This window comes from Arachis ipaensis, chromosome B4, assembly GCF_059453495.1.
Source record: "Arachis ipaensis isolate K30076 ecotype BB chromosome B4, ASM5945349v1, whole genome shotgun sequence".
Taxonomy (NCBI): domain Eukaryota; kingdom Viridiplantae; phylum Streptophyta; class Magnoliopsida; order Fabales; family Fabaceae; genus Arachis; species Arachis ipaensis.
This window is the reverse complement of record NC_142439.1, coordinates 53,071,711-53,097,486: the sequence shown is the minus strand read 5'-3', so window position 1 is coordinate 53,097,486 and position 25,776 is coordinate 53,071,711.

Sequence of the window (25,776 nt, the reverse complement as noted above, 5' to 3'; positions counted from 1 at the left end):
TTGTGCCACAATTGGGCCAACCTTGTGCCAAAACCCACACGTCTGCGCGTAGTGTGTGTCCGCGCAAGTGGCGAAACACCTCAAGCATGCGTCCGCGCAGGGTGCGGGCCCGCGTGCCTACCTCACTGACTCACTCTGGTACAAAAACCAGAGAATTGTGCTAACTTTGTGCCACTTTTGTGCCTGAGGCACAACTTCTCTTGCGCGCGCTCGCCACTGACGCGCCCGCGCCATCTGCTAGCACTCTCACCGACGCGCCAGAGCACCTTGCGCGCGAGCGACGGTTGCGCGAGTCAATTTAAGGCCTTCACGCCTTGCCCTATTTTCCTTTCTCTCAACCCCTTCTCTTCTTTAGTTTCTTTCTTTTCTTAATCCATCATTTCCCTTCTCTTCTTCTTCTTCCACAATCCACCATCATTGTCTCCGGCCACTCACCGGTGACAACCACTCTTTCCGGTAGCACTACACTTCTCCTATTTTCCCTCTCATCCTCACAAAAGAAGGTTCAACTTTGTTCCTTCAAACTCATCAAGGTTTTGTTTCTTCTTTTCCTTTACATCCATTTTTCCTTACATTATTTTTTCTAGTTAGTTGCTTCTTATTGCTTTACTTTAGTCTCTCTTTTACTTGTATGGCGATGTTTCTTGCTTTTTGTTTGCTTATTTTTCTTTTCTTTTCTTTATTTCTCCATAGATGTTGAATTTGAGCTTAGTTGCATTACTAGATCTTTTGTCACTCTTTTACCATTGTGTAATGTCTATATGATGATTGATGTTCCATTTTGGACTTTGAATTGGTTTAGTATCTCATAACTCCTCATTGCTTGATTATTGCATGCTAAGTGTTCGAGGAAATGCACATATACCATTTTGGCTCAAATTAGCCATATATTTCTCCATTTGGTGCTCCTTCCTCATTTACTTGCTTTCCCTTAAATGCATTAAGTCTAACTTTTGTGCTTAGAGTTTATACTTGCCAATTAGATATCATTGAACATGACTTGCTTTTTATTATGGATGCTTGAGACTACTCTTCTCATGCCATTGCATGCATTACTCCCTCTTGCATCCCATGCCAAGTGTTATGACCCTTGCTTTTACATCTACCACGGGTATTACAATTCACTTGTATGTCTTTTGTGAAATCGATTCTTGGGTTTAATGTTTTCCTTCTTTCTCTCCCTTTTTAGGATGGCCACCAAGAAAGGCAAGGAGATAGCTCCAAGGAAACCGGCCGCAAAGAGGGCACCCCAAAAATCAAATTCTAAGGCGCGTTCTTCAATAGGAGCCAAACCCCTATCGAAGAAAGGAACGACACCCGCTCCTATTGATGAGAATGACAAGGGCAAGCCGGCGAAAGATCCTTCAAGGTTCCCTAACCGCTTCTGTGAACTTATGTTCCCCTCCATAGCGGTAAGGAACAATCACCCCGAGCATCTACTCGCTCCGCTGGACAAGGTTGCTCCTTATATTTTGCCCCGCATTGAACAGCGAGGATGGGAGTTTATTTTGCGAAAACCAAGAGAAATCAACCTCTCTTGGGTGGAAGAACTTTATACCAACTTCCATCTTCCCTCTCTTCAATCGGTGTACATGCGCCGGAAGCAAATCTCAGTTTCAGAAGAGGCTATTTAGCAAGTGCTTAATGTCATACCAGTGCCAAGTGACATGGATGCTACCAAGAAGTCTTACGTCAGCGTGAGAAGTATGGATTCAACTGGGACTCGATTCTCTGAGTCATTACTGAACCAGAAGGATTTTGGATCCATGGTCGACTCCGGATGAGGCCCAAGAGCATTGACGCTCGCTTTCTCACTGTGGAAGCTAGAGCTTGGGCCCAAATCCTATCCCACTATGTGCTGCCTGGCACCCACAAGTTGTCCATCACGGCGGACCTTGCCTTGCTTGTTTGGTGTGTTCTCATGGAGAAGCCGGTGAACATTCTGCCTCTTGTCAAGCAAGCGATAAGTCAAGTTCACGACCGGGGTAATTTGCCATTTCCAGCATTGGTGTCTGACTTAGTTGCTGCTGCGGGTGTTTCTTGGGAAGCCAAGGATAAGAAGATTATGGTTCCAGCTAAGGGCGTTGTGGTCCCAAGTGAAAAATACCTACACCTTCCCATGAACAAACCAAGCCTCGACATGGCCCCGCCACTTCTTTTTCCTTCTAGCTCATCATCACCACCACTGAGATCCACACATCAAAGGATAGAAGATCTTCATCGGAAGCTTGATAGATATGAGCGGCGCAACCACCGCCGATATACTTACATCAAGACGCTTCTGGATTTTGTTACCCCTAGCATGGACGAACCCGAAATATTCACATCCACCTCAGACCCGAGTGATGGGAGCTATGATGAAGGGGATAGTGAAGGCTCCAGTCCCGATCGTCTCTTGCGTATTATTCGTAGCACGGAGGACCGTGCTAATTTCTATAGTATGGGGAGGTCATCCGACCGATCTCCATGGGTAACGTTCTCTTCCCCTCAATACCCATGGATTTATTTTTCTTTTTATATATTGCATGTGTAGTTAGTTTTGCTTGTAAATACCCTTTGCATGATAGTTAGTTTCTATAGCGTTACTTGGTCAAAACAATAACTTTTTTCCAAGAAACTGTGTTCTGGGTGACTTACCAAAAATTTTGAAAATTTTTGCAGTAAACTTGCTTTAAGAATGTATTTTGGAACATAGTAATTGAGCTAAGGACACAAGCATGAAATTTTTGAGCCTATTGGATGGTTACATCTTTTAACCATTATTTCCATTCTTGTGTGCATATCTCTCTCTCTATGAGTGTGATCCTTGCTTTGTCTGATTCTATATGTCCATTGCTTTGTGTATGAATGCATTTACATGATTGAGGCCATCAATTCAATAGTCATTTCTCCCAAATAGCCTTAACCCTTATATCTACCATTGCTAACCAATTTTGAGCTTTTGATAAACCCTCTTGTTCTTAAATAGAGCACATCAACAACCCTAAGTGAAAAACCATGAATGTCCCTGAATTTGAATCCTTGATTGGCTTAGGTAAGTTAGGATGTGTAGCATTCAATTAGGAGGGTATACTTGGGAAATTTGGGTAGATATGTAGGTATATAATTGTAGTGCAATTGAAAAATTCTAGGATTTTGGGAACATGCTCATGTGGCGGATGATTAAACTGTATGCATTGACGCTTGGGTTTACAAAGAAACCCCAAGAAAGGAGGATGTTTAAAAAAAATAAAAAAATAAAAAAAAGAATAATAAATAAATAAAAAAAAAGAAAAGAAAGAAAGCAATGAAAGGGGACAAAGACTCCCCGAGATAGAGTAATAAAAATAATGCATATGGGTGTGAATTGAAAAGAATGCATGAGTATGCAAAAAGGGTAAAATTCAAGGGTAGCTAGGAATATATTGTAGTTGTATAGGCTGTTCTATGTGTCTAGTGGATCCTAGGTTGATCAAGGACTCAAATTTTAAACCCACTTGACCATATACATCCTTACCTTCACCCTAGCCCCGTTACAACCCATGAATAAGACCTCATGATACTTGTAAGCATGCATTAAGTAATTGTTGATTGTTAGATGAAAGACAAATCTTGGAAAGCATGATTAGGAGGAGATTGAGTGACGAACCCTAGACACTTGAGCGAATAGAGTAGATACACTTCCGGTGAGGGTTCGATGCTCAATGCTTGTTCCCGGCCTTCACAAGTGTTCGTTTAGCAAGTCATATGCACTCTTTAGTGATATTCAATTTGGTAGGATTCATAAATTGCATACTATTTTCACCCTATATGCTCACATGTTTTCTTGAAGGATAGATTTACTCTTGACCAAGTAGATAGATGATCTTCCATTAGTTGCGTGCATCCACTTAGGTAGTTTGCATTTCATAAAACCTTTCTCACCATGATCTTTGGTCTTTTCATTTTAAGCATAAGGACATGCCTGGTTTAAGTGTGGGGAGATTTGATAAACCCCGATAGTGTAGTTTATCTTGTGCTTATTTTGAGGGATTTTATCAATATTTCTCATACTTATCCACAAGAAATGCATGATTTTGTGTTCACTTCCCAATATTGCTCTATGATGTAAAACATGCTTATTTTGCCTTAAAATTTCCATATTTTAATCCTCTTCTATTGCCATTCGATGCCGTGATGTATTTGTTGAGTAATTTCAGGAATTATAGGGTAGGAATGACTTAGAAGAGAGGAAGAAAGCATGTACAAAAGGGAGAAACATGAAGAATTGAGATCTTGGGAAAGCAGCATCGGCGCGCTCACGCACTCCACGCGCACGCGTGGATGGGATGGGTTGGAAGCGGTGCGCAAGGATGGACGCATCCACATGAATAAGGAGATTCTTATCGACGCGCACGCGCACTTGGCGTGCACGCGTAGATCGCAAGAGCAATCGGCACGCGCGCGGGGAAGGCTGCACGTGACCTCATTAAAGAAAATCGTGCCTGGTGATTTCTGAGGCTCATTAGGCCCAATTTCAAGCTGTTTCTGCATGGAAAAAGACCCAAGGATGCAAGGGAAAAGAGAGAGATCACTCATTTTACACTAGGACATAATTTTTAGCTAGTTTTTGGTTCTTTAGTTATTCTAGAGGGAGAAACCCTTGTTCCTCTCTAGATCTAGTTTTAATTTGATCTTCCCTTGTTGATTTGCGACTTGGATCTTGTTAATTACTAGTTTTAATTGTTCAATTTGAATTTCTTGTTACAATTTTGCTTATATCTTGTGATAGTTTATGAATTCTTGTCAATTATCATTTTATACACATTTCATGACTGTTATGAATCTTGACTTGTTGATGTTACATTGACGATTTCTATGTTTAGTCTAGTAGCTTGGATGATTGTATGTTGATAATTGTTAGTGGGTATTTGTAGAATTCAATTTAATTGCTATTTTGAACATGCCTTTTGTTAGTGCTTACCAAGTGTTTGATGAATTGTTTACTTTGATTATAGAGTAGTCTTTTTCACTCTTGGCCTAGGTAAAGGGAATTGGGTAAACTTTAGTCATTGGGTCTAATGGATTTGATGATTTGGGAGCCCTAGGTGGTCAATTTGATACTCATTGACGCCAACCCACTACTAATCTAATTAGTAGGTAGGTTGGGACTTATGGGTTGATGTGATCAGGGCCATTTGACGTACTTCAAGTCTAGGGGTAGATATCACGTACTTAAGACTTTGAGAGTAGACTTAATGAGCTTGGTTCCTTATAATTGTCAAGGTATAGTTGTTAGACAAGGATGGTGATCCCAATTCCCGAACCTAGCCAAGAGTTACCTTTATTATTCATACTTGAAATCAACTTTCTCAACTAATTGCTTTAGTTGTAGTTTCTTGTTTGGGTTACAATAGAATTAAGTGGAATGTTGTTTATTCATTGAAAGTGCTTATGTTTTGCTTAGTTGATTGAATTAATTTTTGCATTTTAAGATTACTTGTTTGTTAAGATTCCCATTTATTTTCATGCTTATAACTCACAACCCCGGATTTCTAACTAATGTTGAAGCACATGATTGCCCATTCCTTGTGAGATGACCCGAGGTTTGAATACTTCGGTTATTTCTATTGGGGTTGAACTTGTGACAACCAAATCCCTCTTCTAAATTTGACCCCCGAGGATTGTTGTTGGTAGAGCTATACTTACAATGCGATTTTCTTGAAGAGAATCTTTACCAATACACCCTTGGCACTTCCGTGTCAATATTCGTCTTCTTTCAGATCGAATTTAACTTCCGGGATCACTGATCTTAGACCCATTATTTTGTAGTAATGGTCTGAATGTTCTTTGGTTAAGAACTTCCCTTGATTCCAAAGTGGTTTTGGAATATTCTCTTTCTTGCCTCTTGAGGTGGTTTTTTTTCCTTTAGGAGCCATGATCTTGGTGGGTATTGGCTTAGTGATCACGGATAAACACACCAAACTTAGAGGTTTGCTTGTCCTCAAGAAAAAGAAAGGAAAGGAGAGGGATATAGAGAGAGCCAAGTTCGAATTATGGAGGATAGGAGGGAGTCCGAACGAGGATTTAAAGGGAAGGGGGTGGGTTTTCGAAAATTTTTGAAAAAGATATGATAGAAAATGTGATTTGGAAAAGATAAGTATGATAGGAAAAGATGTAATTTAAAATTAAAAAGATATGAAAGATATTTGAAAAAGATAAAAAAATTGTTAAGATTTGAAAAAGATATTAATGAGTTAAAAAAATTTGAAAAAGATAGATTTGTTTTGAAAAAAAGATTTGAGAAGAGGTTGAAGAAGAATTGAGAAAGATTTAATTTTAGGATTAAGATTTGTTTAATATTTTTGGAAAAAAAAAGTTTGAAAAATGAAAGTATGGGAACATGTTTATGCAAGAAAGTATGGATGGAAATATGAAAATTTGAAAAAAATCAAGTTGGGAACAAAAACTTCCTCCCCTCCACAATCCTGGCATTAAATGCCCAACTGCTGCATGTTTTGGGCGTTTAACACCCCTCTGTAGCTTCTTTTGGGCGTTTAACGCCCAGCTGTTGCTTCTGGCTGGCGTTAAACGCCAGAATCCTTTGTCACTGGGCATTTTTCTGAACGCCCAGGATGCTGTAAGTGTGGCGTTAAACGCCTAGAATGGCACCCATTCTGGCGTTTAACGCCCAAAAAGGTATCATTACTGGTGTTAAACGCCCAGTAAATGCTTCTTTTGGGCATTTAACGCCCAAATATACCTCCTATTGGCGTTTTCTTGCCAGTGAGCTCCTTCTCCCTATTTTGTATTCTGAATCGTTCTGTACCCCTGTGAAGTTATGCAATTGATTCTTTACCTTGAAGATTATTTATATTAAACTTGTATAATTAAAAATAAATAGAAAAAAGGTTTGCTAATGGCTGGGTTGCCTCCCAGCAAGCGCTTCTTTATTGTCTTTAGTTGGACCTTGCTGAGCTTTTAATCTAGTCTCAGCCTTGAGCACTTTTGCTCAACATTGCCTTCAAGATAATGCTTGATTCTCTGTCTATTAACAATGAACTTCTTATAAGAGTCAATGTCTTGAAGCTTCACATAGCCATATGGTGACACACTTGTAATCACATATGGTCCCCTCCACTGGGATTTCAGTTTTCCGGGGAATAGCCTGAGCCTAGAGTTAAACAGCAGAACCTTTTGTCCTGGTTCAAAGACTCTTGATGACAGCTTTCTGTCATGCCACCTTTTTGCTTTCTCTTTGTAAAGCTTGGCATTTTCGAACGCAGTGAGTCTGAATTCCTCTAGCTCATTTAGCTGGAGCAATCATTTTTCTCTAGCTAATTTGGCATAAAAGTTTAGGAATCTGGTTGCCCAATAGGCCTTATGCTCCAGTTCCATGGGCAGATGACAGGCCTTACAATACACAAGCTGGTATGGAGAGGTTCCTATAGGAGTCTCGAATACTGTTCTGTAAGCCCACAGAGCATCATCCAAGCTTCTCACTCAATTCTTTCTCTGGGTACTTACAGTCCGTTCCAGGATTCTTTTTAGTTCTCTATTAGAGACTTCAGCTTGCCCATTTGTCTGTGGATGATATGGAGTTGCCACCTTGTGGCTAATTTCATACCAGACCATAGCAGAGTAAAGCTGTTTGTTGTAGAAGTGAGTGCCCCCATCACTAATTAGTGCTCTAGGGACACCAAAACTGCTGAAGATATGCTTCTGGAGGAACTTCAGCACTGTCTTAGTATCATTAGTGGGTGTGGCAATGGCCTCTACCCATTTGGATACATAGTCGACTGCCACCAAAATATAAGTGTTTGAGTATGATGGGGGGAAAGGCCCCATGAAGTCAATACCCCATACATCAAACAACTAAATCTCCAAGATTCCTTGTTAAGGCATAGCGTAACCATGAGGCAGATTACCAGCTCTCTGGCAACTGTCACTGTTACGTACAAACTCTCGGGAATCTCTATAGAGGGTAGGCCAGTAGAAGCCACATTGGAGGACCTTGGTGGCTGTTCGCTCACCTCCGAAATAGCTTCATATTGTGACCCATGGTAATGCCATAAGATCTTTTGTGCTTCTACTCCAGGCACACACCTACAGATTATTTCGTCTGTACATCTCTTAAAGAGATAGGGTTCATCCCACAAGTAGTACTTTGCATCAGTAATTAATTTTTTCTTTTGTTGCCTGTTGTACTCCTTGGGTATGAATCTTGCAGCTTTATAGTTTGCAATGTCTACAAACCATGGTGTTTCCTGAATGGCAAATAAATGCTCATCCGGAAAGGTTTCAGAGATCTCAATAGAGGGAAAGGACGCCCTTTCTACTGGTTCTATCCGAGATAGATGATCAGCCACTTGGTTTTCTGTCCCTTTTCTGTCTCTTATTTCTATATCAAACTCTTAAAGAAGCAACACCCATCTTATGAGCCTGGGTTTTGAATCCTGCTTTGTAAGTAGATATTTAAGAGTAGCATGGTCAGTGTACATAATCACTTTTGATCCTACTAAGTATGATCTAAACTTGTTAATGGCATAAACCACTGCAAGCAATTCTTTTTCTGTGGTTGTGTAATTTTTTTGGGCATCATTTAAAACACGGCTAGCATAATAAATGACATGCAGAAGCTTGTTATGCCTCTGTCCCAGTACTGTACCAATGGCATGGTCACTGGCATCACTCATTAGTTCGAATGGTAATGTCCAGTCTGGTGCAGAAATAACTGGTGCTGTGACCAGCTTAGCTTTCAGAGTTTCAAACGCCTGCAGACACTCTGTGTCAAACACAAATGGCGTGTCAGCAGCTAGCAGATTGCTCAGAGGTTTCGCAATTTTTGAAAAATTCTTTATAAACCTCCAATAGAATCCTGCATGCCCCAAAAAGCTTCTAATTGCCTTAACATTGGCAGGTGGTGGTAATTTTTCAATTACTTCCACTTTAGCTTGATCCACCTCTATTCCCTTGTTTGAAATTTTATGCCCAAGGACAATTCCTTCAGTCACCATAAAGTGACATTTTTCCCAGTTTAAAACTAGGTTGGTCTCTTGGCATCTTTTCAGAACAAGTGCTAGATGGTTAAGGCAGGAGCTGAATAAGTCTCCAAATACTGAAAAGTCATCCATGAAGACTTCCAGAAATTTCTCTACCATATCAGAGAAGATAGAGAGCATGCACCTCTGAAAGGTTGCAGGTGCATTGCACAGACCGAAAGGCATCCTTCTGTAGGCAAACACTCCAGAAGGACATGTGAATGCTGTTTTCTCTTGGTCCTGAGGATCTACTGCAATTTGGTTGTAGCCTGAATAGCCATCCAAAAAGCAGTAATATTCATGACCTGCTAGTCTCTCTAGCATCTGGTCTATGAATGGTAAAGGAAAGTGATCCTTCCTGGTAGCTGTATTGAGCCTTCTGTAGTAAATACACATACGCCACCATGTAACTGTTCTTGTAGGAACCAGTTCATTCTTTTCATTATGAACCACTGTCATGTCTCCCTTCTTGGGAACAACTTGGACAGGGCTCACCCAGGGGCTATCAGAAATAGGATAAATAATCCCAGCCTCTAGTAACTTGGTGACCTCTTTCTGCACCACTTCCTTCATGGCTGGATTTAGCCACCTCTGTGGTTGAACCACTGGCTTAGCATTGTCCTCCAATAGGATTTTGTGCAAGCATATTGCGGGGCTGATGCCCTTAAGATCACTTATGGACCACCCAAGAGCTGTCTTATGTGTCCTTAGCACTTGACATAGTGCTTCCTCTTCCAGTGGATTTAAAGCAGAGCTTATGATCACCGAAAAAGTATTACCTTCTCCCAGAAATTCATACTTTAGGGATGGTGGTAGTGGTTTGAGCTCAGGTTTAGGAGGTTTCTCCTCTTCCTGAGGAAGTTTCAGAGGCTCTTTCAATTCCTCTGAATCCTCTAGATTAGGCTGAACATCTTTAAAGATGTCTTCCAGCTCTGATTTGAGACTCTCAGCCATGTTGATCTCCTCTACTAAAGAGTCAATAAGATCAATTTTCATGCAGTCTTTTGGTGTGTCTGGATGCTGCTTGGCTTTGACAGCATTTAACTTAAACTCATCCTCATTGACTCTCAGGGTTACTTCCCCCTTTTGGACATCAATGAGAGTTCGTCCAGTTGCTAGGAAAGGTCTTCCTAGAATAAGAGTAGCACTCTTGTACTCCTCCATTTCCATTACTACAAAGTCAGTGGGAAAGGCGAATGACCCAACCCTGACAATCATGTCTTCAATCATGCCTGATGGGTATTTAATGGAGCCATCAGCAAGTTGGAGACATATCCGGGTTGGTTTGACTTCTTCAGTTAAACCAAGCTTTCTAATAGCGGATGCAGGTATTAGGTTGATACTTGCCCCAAGATCACATAAAGCTGGCTTGGTGCAATTACCCTCTAATATGCATGGTATCATAAAGCTCCTGGGATCTTTAAGCTTTTCTGGGAAGCTTTTCAGAATGACTGCACTGCATTCTTCAGTGAGGAGAACTCTTTCAGTTTCTCTCCAATCCTTCTTATGACTCAAGATCTCTTTCATGAACTTGGCATAAGAGGGTATTTGCTCAAGTGCCTCTGCAAACGGAATCTTTATTTTAAGAGTCCTGAGATAGTCTGCAAAATGGGCAAATTGCTTATCCTGCTCTCTTGGCGGAGTTTTTGAGGGTAAGGCATTTAGGCTTTGTATTCCTCAACCTTTGTTGCTGCAGGTTTATTTCCTACAGAGGTGGTTGGAGAAGCCTTCTTAGAGGGGTTGCTATCAGCACTTGTGTGTGTCTGATCCCTCACTGGCATTTGAACGCCAATACTGAGCTTCCATTGGGCGTTTGACGCCAGCTCTTTGCTTTTTTCTGGCGTTTGAACGCCTGAACTGCGCATAGGTTGGGCATTTAACGCCAACTTTGCATCCTTTTCTGGCATTTGAACGCCAGAGTTATTCCTCTGTAGGCTCTTACTGTCCTCAGAGGGATTTTGGATAATATTTTGATCATCCTCTGTCAGTTGTTCTTTTCTCGGCATTATGCTGCTCTGAAGTGAGGTATTTACTATTTTCCCACTTCTTAATTGAACTGCCTGGCACTCTTCTGTTATCTGCTTTGATAACTGATGTTTTGTCTGATTCAACTGTGCTTCCATATTTTTATTAGCATTTTTAGTGTCTTGTAGTATCTCCTTAAATTATGCTAGCTGTTTTGTTAGAAAACACAATTGTTGATTGAGTTCAGCAACTTATTCTGTAGGACCAAGTTCAGTAGACACTGCTTTGGTTTCTTCTTTTATGGAGGACCCACTACTTATGTACAGATGCTGATTTCTAGCAACTATATCAATAAGCTCTTGAGCCTCTTCAATAGTTTTTCTCATGTGTATAGATCCACCAGCTGAGTGGTCTTGAGATATCTGAGCTCTTTCTATAAGCCGATAGTAGAAGATGTCTAATTGCACCCACTCTGAAAATATTTTAGAGGGGCATTTCCTTAGCATCCCTCTGTACCTCTCCCATGCATTATAAAGGGATTCATCATCCTCTTGTTTAAAGCCTTGGATGTCCAGCCTTAGCTGTGTCATCCTTTTTGGAGGGAAATATTGATTCAGGAATTTGTTTGATAACTATTTCCATGTTCTTATGTTTGCTGTGGGTTAGTTATTTAACCACCTTTTAGCCTGATCTTTTACAGCAAACAGAAACAGTAACAGCCTGTATACATCCTGATCTACCTCCTTCTCACGTACTGTGTCAGCAATTTGCAAGAATTGTGCCAGAAACTCAGTAGGTTCTTCCTGTGGAAGACCAGAATACTGGTAGTTTTGCTGCACCATGACAATGAGCTGAGGATTTAGCTCAAAACTGCCTGCTTTGATGGGAGATATACAGATACTACTCCCATATGCAGCAGTAGTGGGATTAGCATATGACCCCAGAGTCCTTCTGGACTGTTCATTTCCACTTAGATCCATCATGGATAAAATGGAATTGATATGAATTGCAAAGAAAATATATTTTATTTTTATTTTATTTAAGTAGGACAAACCAAGTTATTAAGATAAATAAAGATAATAAGATAAAATAAAATAAAATATTTAGGAATTAAAATGTAAATTTCAAAAACCAAGAGAAAAATAAATTTGAAAATGAAAATAATTGCTTAATTAAGAAGATTTGAAAAACTTTGGATATGATTTTCGAAAAAGATTTGATTTTTAAAATAAAAACCTGAATTTTTAAAAGTAATTTTCAAAAATTTAATTTAAAATAAAGAGAAAAGATATTTTTGAATTTAATAAGGAAAGAGAAAAACAATAAAATGACACAAGACTTAAAATTTTTAGATCTAATGCTCCTTGTTTTTCGAAAGTTTTGGAGGGAAAAACACCAAGGAACACCAAACTTAAAAATTTTAAGATCAAAATACAGAGGCGACTCAAGGACACCTTGAAGACTCACAAGAACGTAAAAAAAAAGAACACCAAACTTAAAACTTTTAGAAAACTGAAAATAAGTTTTCAAAAATTAAAGAAAAATAACAAGAAAACACCAAACTTAAAAGTTTGACACAAGATTTAATCAAAGAAAAATTATTTTTGAAAAAGTTGTAAAAGGAAGATACCCAATTACCAAGAACATAAGCACAACGCTCTAGCCAACTGAGCTATAAATTTAAAGTATTTTTAAAAGAAGTATTTAACGTATAAAAATTTTTATATTTTGGAAACTAATAATTTGAAATATTGAAAGAAAAATAAAATCATGTAATTGACACCAAACGTAAAATACGAAACTAAACTCAAACAGAAGACTAAATCATGAAGTTATTGGTTTTAAAAATTTTCGAAACTAATTTAGAAAAATAAAATAAGGATTTTAAAATTTTAATCAAAAACAATAATAGAAGACTCTAAACCAAAAAGAAAAATTTTTCCTAATCTAAGCAACAAAATAAACCATCAGTTGTCCAAACTCGAACAATCCCCGGCAACAGCGCCAAAAACTTGGTGCACGAATTGTAAATCACACTTTGTCACAACTCGTACCACTAACCAGCCAGTGCACTGGGTCATCCAAGTAATACCTTACGTGAGTAAGGGTCGATCCCACGGAAATTGTCGGCTTGAAGTAGGCTATGGCTATTTTGTAATTCTTAGTCAGGAAATCAATGATAAGAGTAATTATATTTATGAAGAGTAAATAGCATAAAATAAATAATACTTGTTATGCAGTAATGGAGAACAGATTGAGGATTTGGAGATGCTCTGTCTTCCGAATCTTTGATTTCCTACTGTCCTCTTCTTCACGCACGCAGGTCTCCTTCCATGGAAAACTGTATGTTGGTGGATCACCGTTGTCAATGGCTACCATCCGTCCTCTCAGTGAAAAAGGTCCAAATGCGCTGTCACCGCACGGCTAATCATCTGTCGGTTCTCATTCATGTTGGAATAGGATCCATTGATCCTTTTATGTCTGTCACTACGCCCAGCAATCGTGAGTTTGAAGCTCGTCACAGTCATCCCATCCCAGATCCTACTCGGAATACCACAGATAAGGTTTAGACTTTCCGGATCTCACGAATGGCCGCCAATAATCCTAGCCTATACCACGAAGAATCTAATCATGAACGGAGAGGCTAAGAGATACACACTCAATATAAGGTAGAACGGAAGTGGTTGTCAGGCATGTGTTCATAGGTTGAGAATGATGATGAGTGTCATGGATCATCACATTCATCACAGTTAAGTACAAGAGAGTCTCTTAGAACAGAAACAAGCGTGATTGAATAGAAAACAGAAGTAATTGCATTAATTCATCGAGACACAGCAGAGCTCCTCACCCCCAATCATGTGGTTTAGAGACTCATGCCATCAGAAATACAATGTGAAACATATAAAATGTCATGAGATACAGAATAAATATCTAAAAGTTGTTTAAATACTAAACTAGTAACCTAGGTTTACAGAAAATGAGTAAACTACGATAGATAGTGCAGAAATCCACTTCCGGGGCCCACTTGGTGTGTGCTGGGGCTGAGACTTGAGCTTTACACGTGCCTAGGCTGTTTCTGGAGTTAAACGCCAGGTTGTAGCCTGTTTTGGGCGTTTAACTCCAACTTGTAACCTATTTCTGGCATTTAACGCCATAATGCAACATGGAACTGGCGTTGAACGCCAGTTTACATCGTTTCTCTTTGAGCAAAGCATGGACCATTATATATTGCTGGAAAGCCCTGGATGTCTACTTTCCAACGAAATTGAGAGCGCGCCATTTGGGTTTCTGTAGCTCCAGAAAATCTATTTCGACTGCAGGGAGGTTAGAATCCAACAGCATCTGCAGTCCTTTTTCAACCTCTGAATCAGATTTTTCTCAAGTCCCTCAATTTCAGCCAGAAATTACCTGAAATCACAGAAAACACACAAACTCATAGTAAAGTCCAGAAATGTGATTTTTATTTAAAAAGTAATAAAAATATACAAAAAACTAATTAGATCATACTGAAAACTATGTAAAAATAATGCCAAAAAACGTATAAATTATCCGCTCATCAGGGGCTAACAAAGGTGATGTAGGAGGTAGGCTTATTTGGGATAAGTGAGGAAAAATTCAAATGATGGCCTCAATCATATGTGGGTATGTATCTAGATTCTATATTGGATATATAGATTAAAACAAAGTAAAGATTACAAGCATAGAAAAGAAGTGTGAAACACATAGGAATGAAATTTATGGTTGAATGTAACCATACAATTAAGCTCAAACACTCACGGGTTGTGTCTTCGTTGGCCTAAAAACCATATATCAGTTATGTATGTCATGCAAGTAGAAATCAAGAGTTCCCATTATTCTCAATGTGAATCTTAGGATGGCTCTTAAAAACTTAGTGTTCTTCCTTGAAGAAATGTTGTTAACTAACTCACATTTGTTGCTATATATATACATTTTGTGGATTGTTGTGATTCTGTTATACTAAAGTTTCTAGTTTACTCTTTTTATTTTCAATTAATCCAAATTATCGTATGCTAAAAAGGGTAAACTAAGCTAATTAATCCATATATTCTATATCACAACTTAATAAGCTAAAAGTACAACTAAACTAAACATCTAAGATATATATATATATATATATATATATATATATATATATATATATATATAAACCAAAGTGCAAAATGCAGAAATTAAGTAAAAATATAGCAAAAGAAAAAATGTGCAAGTACTGGAAGATAAGTAAGAATAGGACAAAATAAAAATAAAAATAAAAATACAGAAAAATAAGCAAAATAGGATAAAAGAGAGTCTGAAAAGTGGTTCACCAAAATAAAGTTTACTAGATATGGCAACCTCCCCACACTTAAATAGTAGCATCGTCCTCGATGCTCACTCAAGCTCGGTGTGTAGAAGTGTCATCTCCGGAAGGGTGTGCAGTAGGTGTCTCTGTGGTGGTCTGAGGCTCTGCAGTCTGGATGAGTGTCGGAGGGTCTGCCTGCTGAAGTGGAGGCTCTGCCTGAAGAGGGATCTCTGGATCAGTCTTCCGTATCTGATGGGGCTCCTGATGGTGTGGTGCAGCCTGCTCAGGTCCTCCCTGCTCGGCCTCTGCACGTGCCTCCTCCTCATGATCATCCACCTCCGCATCAGATGGCTCAGAAGGGGTGTCAGGCTCGGAGGGGATGTCGCTGCCGGATCGGATCATCAATTTTAATTGCTCATAGCGTCGCTTTTTGCGACACTCCATACGATCCAATCGTGCGAAGAGTCGGTGCACGGGGTGATAATTGGGCTCTGAGGCAAGTGGAGGTGCTGTAGTGGCGGCTGGGGCAGTGGATGCAGAAGGGGCAGCAGAAGATGTAGCTGCCTCAGCAGAGGCAGTGAGAAATGCAGGTCTGTAGCCCAGAGCCTGAAACTTCCTGCTGTTAGGGATAATCTTCTTACAGTCGATGGCGGTTGGCTTCTCATCTGTGAGCTCCCAGGGCACTTCAGCTCGGCGGCCCAGATGAGTAATCAAGTATGGAAAAGGGAGGGTGCCTCTGACATGGACTCTGGCCATGTAATACCGGATAAAGTGGGGGCAGATATAAGTCTTTTTCCTCCATCACACACCAGATAAGGGTGATCATGGCAGCTGGCACCTCTGTCTCATGAGTGCTCGGCATCATGTAGTTACTCAGAATCTGCTGCCAAAGCCGAGCCTCATCATTCAGGTAGATAATCTTTATTCTTTTTGGGGCCACTGTGGACTTGCCCATGACCCATGGGACAGTGGGATCAATAGCAATAGTCCTCTTGACTGCATCCCAGTCAAATCTCATGAATCTCATATCCTTCTCAGCCTTTTGTTAATCGTCTGGCTGATCTGACTTAGGCTGAAGTTGTAGGATTTCTTCAATGGCTTCATCAGTAATCAGAATTTGCTTCCCTCGGAGTTGGACTGCATCCAGGGTCGTTTTGAAGTAGTTGCAATAGAATTCTCTGACCAAGGATGAGTTAACTTTAGTTAAGTTTCGCTCCAAGAAGAACCAACCTCTCTGTTTAATTTGTTCTGAAGTGTATTGTTTGAGTTCTTCTGGAATTTTGAGGGTCCTTTCCAGGTATAGATTCCTGGAAGTGGCAAAAACTGGGTACTTCAGCTCACAGTATCTGTTAGCGAACTTGACTTGATCTGTCGCAGTGAGGGACTGATTGGCCTTTTCCTGCGGGGTAAAGTTCTTCTCCCGCCAGGAATTGTCGTGGAGGATATCCAAAATAGACGTGGAGGATTCTCCTCTTTTCCTTTTGCCAGTGGTTGCTTTACCCTTTCCTTTACTTTTAGGGTCTGACATCCTGAAAAGCAAAATTTCCATAATACAGTTTAAGAATTAAAGCAGAAAAATAGGTAAGCAAATAGGAATATATCAATAGAAGCATAGATTGGAAAAAGAGGAATAAAGTGGCAATATAAGCATGAATTGAGTTAAATAGCTATAAAATTTTGAATTGTATTCGAGTGAAAAGTTTGAGAATAAATGTCACAATCCAAGATTACTGATATGTGCAGAATAGTTTGTTACTGGGAACAACACTAAACATGCGTTGAAGTGGTTTGAAAGTGGTTAGTTGAAAATTAAAATGTTAGAAAGTTAAAATTGGTTAAGAGTTAAAAATGAAGTTAAAATCAGTGGCATGGTGATGTGGTTCCCAATAACTAAAATTGCACAAACTTGAAAATAAGTAACTCAAATTCAAGGAAAAAGTACAGATTACTGATGATTAATCATGGAAAAGATTTGCAAATTCAAAGTGAAATCATCAATAATTTGATTTAATCAAATAAGGGAATCAGAAAGAATGAGAAAGCTGCCCCGTGCAGTCATAAAATTCTTTGGTTAAAACCATTTAGTGCAAAATTAGAAAGTTCTATAGCTAATTCATGAATGGTAGTAGAGTGAAATAATATGCTGAAAAAAATTGGGCAGCATTTCGTCTAAAAATTGGACATTCCTGGGTAATAAACAATAGCAAAAGCAGTTCATATGAGAATAAGGAAATGCAAAAAAGAGTAACAATTAGTAATTCACATGAATTCAAATTAAACAAACTCAATCTGCATTAAAGAATAGCAAAGAGCAGCATATGAACAATATCATCATCACAACATATACGAAATTGCGAAACAGGTTAAACAAATAACAAGAACGGCACAATTATCAGGCCTAAATCCACTAACCACATCCTAGCTACCTAACCACCTAAAATTCACTACGATCATGCATCTTTAACTATCCTAATTTGAACAAAAATTGAAAAACTAACTAACTAATTAACGGGAAAAAGGATTCAGTGTTCGGTGGAACCTGGTGGGCAGAGGAACATAATTAGGGTGCAGAGAGATGGTGTTGGTGGTGGCAGTGACGCGGCGGCGCTGGGAGGTAGCACGGCGGCGGTTTAGGGTGGCGGGGCAGTGGGGGTTGTGTGGTGGGTGTGGGTTTAAGGGGGTTATGGGGGAGGGAAGGAAAAGAAGAGGTGAGGAGGGGGGTTGGGGGCGTGGTGGCCGGCAGTGGTGCGGCGACGGTGATGGCGGTTCGGTGGCGGGACTGGGCGTCGTGGGTGGAGGAAGGGAAAGGAAAGGGGAAGAAGAAGGGAAGGGGGGTGGTTCGGTGAGGGTAGTGCGGTGGCGGGGGTGCGGCGAGGCTGGGTGGTGGTGGCGGTTTCTGGTCGGTGGTGGTTGAGGGAGAGAAGAGAGAGTGCAGAGGGGGTTTGGGGGGTGATTTTTGGGGAGGCAAAAGGGTAGGGTTTCGCGTGGGTTAGGGTTAGGGTATTTGAATCCACGCGAACGCGTGGGCACGCGATCGCGTGTTTAGGGCGAAAAGGGAAATAACGCGATCGCGTGAGTCAGGTAAAATGCAAGTGACATGTATGCGAGAAGCACGCGAACGTGTCGCTGAGAATTGTGCTAAACGCACAGTTCCAGCGTCGTTTTGGCGTAACCCTCTATTTCCAATAGGGTCCATAAAATCCATGCGACACGTACGCGTCGCTCACGCTTTCGTGTGGGGTGTGTGTAGTGCAAGTGACGCGTTTGCATCAGGGACGCGAACGCGTGGGCCAATTTGTGCTAAACGCACACCAGCCGCACGATTCCAGCCCAACTTTCTGGGCGTTGGATCTTTACGCCGATTTTTAATCGACGCCCACGCGTGGCGGGGTTTTTTTTCATGCAGGATGCAAAATGCAAAGGTAATGTAGATGCTATGAATAATTCCAGGTTCAATAAAGATATAATAAAATAAAACTCAAAAACAAACAAAACGAAATAAAATCAAAATTGAAAAAGTAACGATCATACCATGGTGGGTTGTCTCCCACCTAGCACTTTTAGTTAAAGTCCTTAAGTTGGACATTTGATGAGCTTCTTGCTATGGTGGCTTGTGCTTGAATTCATCCAAAAATCTCCACCACTGTTTAGAATGCCAACAGCTTCCGGGGTCCTAAACTAGGCATGTAAGGCCCTTGAGCAAAATCAAACAGGTTTTTAGGCTCCTGGGGTGCTGAATGTCAGAATAGATTCAAGGATCCCAAACCTTGCTTTTATATCCGCCTTTTTCTCGATCTATACTTTTCCTGTCGGGCGGTTTGGAAGTTGTATTCTCACCAGGATGATGAAACATCTTCCGAGACCCATTCAATTGAACTCGAAACCAATCCCTACACTTCAAATTGAAGCGTGGAACTTTGTTGAATCTTGCATACCAGCCTTGAGCACGAACCATTTCCCTTTTACTCTTAAAGCCGCAAAGAGCTCTAAGCTGGCCATCTGTTTCAAGCAAACCATATTCAAGTGGAAAAGTAAAGATAAAGGCGAAGGATTTTACCCATTTGTGTTCTTCTGTGAATTCTTCCACTCCTTTGTAAACTTCTTCAAGTTCAACCACATCTTGATCAAAGTCTTCGATATCTTCCTCATCACTCAAGTCATAATTTGGAGGTTGAGAGAATTCTACCTCCGCATCATCTTCGTATTCACTTGGGAAAGATTCTTCAATCTCAGAGAATTTACTTGCGGATACAAGTTCATTACTAGGAGAACTTGACTCGGAATTATCATTATCAAGGAAACTTGCTTCTTGAGTTGTTCCATCCAGTTCTTCATAAGATAACTGCCTTGGGGGTTGTGCACTATCCTCCTTACCATCAATTGCAAATTTTTTCACGGGGTTCTCCACAAGTCTGGATTCCCATGGAGGTTCAGCATCTTCTAAGTCTTCAACCAATTCTTCTTCTTCGATAATTTTGGCTTCCTCCACTTGTTCCAGTACAAAGTCATGCTCCTTACTATCCAGTGGGGTTTCTACTATCTCCCTCATGCTGCGTTCCTCATTAGATTGTCCGCATGAAGCCATGGGGGTTCCTTGAGTGTCCGAACGTCGGGAAGGTAATCGATTTATCGCTTGATTCAATTGGTGAAGGGTGGCATAAAATTTTTCCACTGTTTCCTTGAGACGCTCCCTTGATTCTTGGGTTGATGGATATGGACATTGTGCATAGGGAAGTGGTGGTTCTTGGGAGTAATTGGGTTGGAATTGGGGTGGATAAGGGTTAGGGTCATATGGAGGTGAATGGTGGTAGTTAGCTTGTGAGTGTGGTGGTTCAAAGCTGTGTTGAGGAGGTGGTTCATAGGCATATGACGGGGCTTGTCGGTAATTACAAGGGGGTCCACCATATCTATCATCTTGGTATGCACCTTGGAATAGCGCTTGACTGTAGTAAATTGGTGGGTGTTGGTTGTCACGAAGGGGTCCACCATAACTATTGTCTCGACATGCATTGTTGAATGGTCGTTGTCCATGGTACGTTGGAAGGTGTTGTTGCCTAAAGGGTTGATCAGATCCTCATGGCTCCTTCCATCTTTGGATGTTTTGACCTTGATGCATGTTCCTGTTATAGCTTCCATTCCTTTCAACAGCATTAGGACCAAACTCAAAGCGACGGGGGTGAGAACTCATAGTGACAAATAAAAATTTAAAACAAAAATAAAAGAAAATAAACAAGAAAAATAAAATATTTACAATAACCAATAATAAGGCACACAGTTACAATTCCCGGCAACGGCGCCATTTTTGACGAGCGGGTTTCTGCTAGTAAAGAAATTTTATAAAAACTTATCGCGTTGTAGATATAGTTTCTAAACCAGCAAAGAATTCTTTCATACAAAAGTTTTGGTTGTCACAAGTAACAAAACCCAATAAAATTTATAACCGAAGTATTTAAACCTCGGGTCGTCTTCTCAAGGAATTGCAGGGCAGTATGATTTATTATTGGTTATGGAAAATTGTATATTTTTAGGTTTTTGAAATAGGGAACAAATAATTTAAATATCAAGAAAAATAAATTAATAATTATAAAATCCCTTGGCAAGGTATGAGAACTAGAAATCCTATCCTAGTTATCATTATCTGGTATGATGGGAATTGGATTTTTGCTCCCACTTAGTTAACCCTTACTAAATAAAGGAAAGTCAAGTGGACTGATCAATTTGATTCCTCAAGTTCTAGTCAACTCCTAAGGAAAGACTAGCTTTAGAGGGATGCAAATCAATCCTCAATCCTAATTTCCAATCAACGGCTGAGTTTGATAACTCAAGTGTTACCAATTACTTAACCAAAGCCAAAAGGGAAAATAATTCTAAATTAAATTGAAAGCATCACAAATAGAATAAAACAATCATCAATCTGAAATACCTCAAATTATTTTAATTAAGAGAATCCTAACATGAATGGTTCATAAGCGAAACTTAAAAGATAAATAATAATTAAATTAATAGAATAAATGAAAGTAGAAAATAAATAAAAGGAACATTGAACCTGTAATTGAAGTGAAGTAGCCTAAACATAACAGAAATCCTAACTCCTAATCCAATGAGAGAGGGGAGAACCTCTCTCTCTAAAAACTACATCTAATCCTAAAATTGTGTATATTTGATACGCACAAAACTTATCTCTCAACAAATTTTCTTCGGCAAGTGTACCGAATTTATCGTCAAGTAAAAACTCACAATAGAGTGAGGTCGAATCCCACAGAGATTGATTGATCAAGCAACTTTAATTAGAGGAATATTCTAGTTGAGCAAACCAGTATTTGATTTGAGATTTGCAAAAAATTAAATGGCGGGAAAGTAAATAGCAGAAACAGTAAATGCTAAAAATAAAGAGCTGAATGTAAATGGCGGAAAGTAAATTGCAGAATCTTCAACGGGAATGGGGTAATTGCTCATAAAAGTAAATGGCAGAAATTAAAGAGAATGGGTAAGATCAGAAATGGGGAGTTCATTGGGCTTAGGAGATGTTGCATTCTCCGGATCAAGTTCATTTTTATCTCTTCCTCAATCAATGCATTCATTGATCTCCTTGGCAATCTTAAGTGATCGAATTCCAATTTCTTGGTAATTCAATCTCTCAAATCTTGATCAATAGCCAATTCCTTGGTCAATTGCTCATGAGAAGAAATGAAGTATTGTCACTGATTATACCACATGCATTTCCCAAATCAAGTGCTGGTAGGATTATAGTTACATATCCATCCAAACCCAATTTGGTCCAGCATGAGAAAGCATTTCTAGCATGATCTCTTCATTCCTCTTTCAAGGTTCAGAAGAGATCCAAGTATGAATAGCTTCTTTTCCAAGATAACTACCCAATTGGATGAAGATCGAAAGCTTTCTAGTAAAATCAAGAGAAAAGATAGAAGAAGGAGAATGAAAACTAATATTGATCCATCAAATTACAACAGAGCTCCCTAACCCAATGAAAGGGGTTTTGTTGTTCATAGCTCTGGAAAATGAAAACAAAGATGGAGAATACATGATGAAAGTAAAACTAGAAGTGCAGAGAAAGTAAAATACAGATAGTAGTTCTATGCCAAAGGCTCCCTAAAGTTTCCAACTCTCTAACTAATTCAAAGCTACTCCTATATATACTACTCTTCTCATCTTCTAGTTGGCTCTTCAAGTCTTAGGTATGGGCCTCTGAATCTTGAGTTTGAAGCAGTTATCCTTTTCATTGGGCTTTGCTTTGCTTGCAAAAAGAAAAGGTGAAGTAGGCAGGGACTTTGACTCAGGACGTTAATGGTGTCAACGTTAAGTGAAAGTGTGGGTTCGAGAACGTTAGTGACAATCACCTTTTTCACTAACGTTCCTAACCCAAATATGATCACGTTGACTTCAACGTTAGTGGCTGATGAGCGGATAATTTATACGCTTTTTGGCATTGTTTTTAGTATGTTTTTAGTAGGATCTAGTCACTTTTAGGGATGTTTTCATTAGTTTTTATGTTAAATTCATATTTCTGGACTTTACTATGATTTTTTGTGTTTTTCTGTGATTTCAGGTATTTTCGGGCTAAAATTGAGGGACTTGAGCAGAAATCAGATTCAGAGGTTGAAAAAGGACTGCTGATGCTGTTGGATTCTGACCTCCCTGCACTCAAAGTGGATTTTCTGGAGCTACAGAACTCGAAATGGCGCGCTTCCAATTGCTTTGGAAAGTAAACATCCAGGGATTTCCAGAAATGTATAATAGTCCATACTTTGGCAAAGAATAGACGATGTAAACTGGCGTTCAATGCCAGCTTTCTACCCAAATCTGGCGTCCAGCGCCAGAAAAGGAGCCAAAACCAGAGCTGAACGCCCAAACTGGCACAAATACTGGCGTTCAACTCCACAAATGGCCTCTGCACGTGCAACACTCAAGCTCAGCCCAAACACACACCAAGTGGGCCCAAGAAGTGGATTTATGCATCAATTACTTACTCATGTAAACCCCAGTGACTAGTTTATTATAAACAGGACCTTTTACTAGTCTTTTTGGGATCTTTGGTCTCAGTTTTAATCTTTTGATCACCTTATGATCCTTTGATCACGTTTTAGGGGGCTGGCCATCTCGGCCATGCCTGGACCTTTCACTTATGTATTTTCAACGGTAGAGTTTCTACACTCCATAGATTAAGGTGTGGAGCTCTGCTGTTCCTCAAAGATTAATGCAAAGTACTACTGTTTTCTATTCAATTCATCTTATTTCGCTTCTAAGATATCCATTCGCACCCAAGAACGTGATGAAGGTGATGATTATGTGTGACGCTCATCACCATCTCCCCTATGAACACGTGCCTGACAAACACTTCCGTTCTACATGAAATAAGCTAGAATGAATATCTCTTAGATCTCTTAACCGGAATCTTCGTGGCGTAAGCTAGAATGATGGCGGCATTCAAGAGAATCCGGAAAGTCTAAACCTTGTCTGTGGTATTCCGAGTAGGATTCAATGATTGAATGACTGTGACGAGCTCCTAACTCGCGATTGCAGGGCGTTAGTGACAGACGCAAAAGGATAGTAAATCCTATTCCAGCATGATCGAGAACCGACAGATGAATAGCCGTGCCGTGACAGGGTGCGTGAGCATATTATTCACTGAGAGGATAAGATGAAGCCATTGGCAAGGGTGATGCCTCCAGACGATTAGCCATGCCGTGACAGGGCATTGGATCATTTTCCCGAGAGATGACCGAAAGTAGCCATTGACAGTGGTGATGTATCACATAAAGCCAGCCGTGGAAAGGAGTGAGACTGATTGGATGAAGATAGCAGGAAAGCAGAGGTTCAGAGGAACGAAAAGCATCTCCATTCGCTTATCTGAAATTCCTACCAATGATTTACATAAGTATCTCTATCCCTATTTTATTATATAATATTCGAAAACACCATTATCACTTTATATCTGCCTGACTGAGATTTACAAGGTGACCATAGCTTGCTTCATACCAACAATCTCCGTGGGATTCGACCCTTACTCACGTAAGGTATTACTTGGACAACCCAGTGCACTTGCTGGTTAGTTGTATTGAAGTTGTGACAAATTATGAATGTGACATCACAATTTCGTGCACCAAGTTTTTGGCGCCATTGCCGGAGATTGTTTGAGTTTGGACAACTGACGATTCATCCTGTTGCTCAGATTAGGTAATTTTCTTTTTGTTTTCTTTTTAAAAATTTTTCAAAAATATGTCTAAAATTTTCTCATCTGTTTTCGAAAAAAAAATAAAAATGTTTTCAAAAATATATTTTTATTCAAAATTTTTAAGAATGAATTCTAGTGTTTCATGAAGCATGTGAAGCCTGGCTGGCTGTAAAGCCATGTCTAAATTTATTTGGACTGAGGCTTGCAATTTGTTATCAAGAGCAATATACTCTCGTCTTAAATGCTGAAGCTTGGCTGGCCATTGGCCATGTCTAGTGTTTTGGACTGGAGCTTTCTTTAAAAGCTTGGCTGGCTAGTGAGCCATGTCTAATTCCTGGACTGAAGCTTTAGACTAAGAATGCAAGATTCCTGGAATTCATGTTAAAAATTTTGGAATCCTTATTTTTTCTTTTTCATATAATTTTCGAAAAATACCAAAAAAATTAGAAAATCATAAAAAATCAAAAATATTTTTCTGTTTCTTATTTGAGTCTTGAGTCATATCATAAGTTTGGTGTCACTTGCATATGCATCTTGCATTTTTTTCGAAAATATCATGCATTCATAGTGTTCTTCATGATCTTCAAGTTGTTCTTGGTAAGTCTTCTTGTTTGATCTTGATTATTTTTTTTTTTTTGTGTCTTTTCATGTTTATCATATGCATTCTTGAATTCTTAGTGTCTAAGCATTAAAGAATTTTAAGTTTGGTGTCTTGCATATTTTATTTGCATTAAAAATTTTTCAAAAATATGTTCTTGATGTTCATCATGATCTTCATAGTGTTCTTGGTGTTCATCTTGACATTCATAACATTCTTGCATGCATTCATTGTTTTGATCTAAAAATTTCATGCATTGCATAATTTTCATGTTTTCATAAAAATTCAAAAAAATCAAAAAAATATCTTTCCATTTTTCTCTCATCAAATTCGAAAATTTGAGTTGACTTTTTCAAAAAGTTTTTAATTCAAGTTGTTTCTTATGAGTCAAATCAAATTTTCAATTTGAAAATCTTATCTTTTTCAAAATCTTTTTCAAAAATCAAATCTTTTTCAAAATTCTTAGTTATTTTCGAAAATTCCAAAAATATTTTTCAAAAATCTTTTTCTTATTTTTATATCAAATTTTCGAAAATAACATACTCAATTAATGTTTTGATTCAAAAATTTGAAGTTTGTTACTTACTTGTTAAGAAAGATTCAAACTTTAAGTTCTAGAATCATATCTTGTGATTTTTTGTGAATCAAGTCATTAATTGTGATTTTAAAAATCAAATCTTTTTCAAAACTAATTTCAATCATATCTTTTCAAAAATATCTT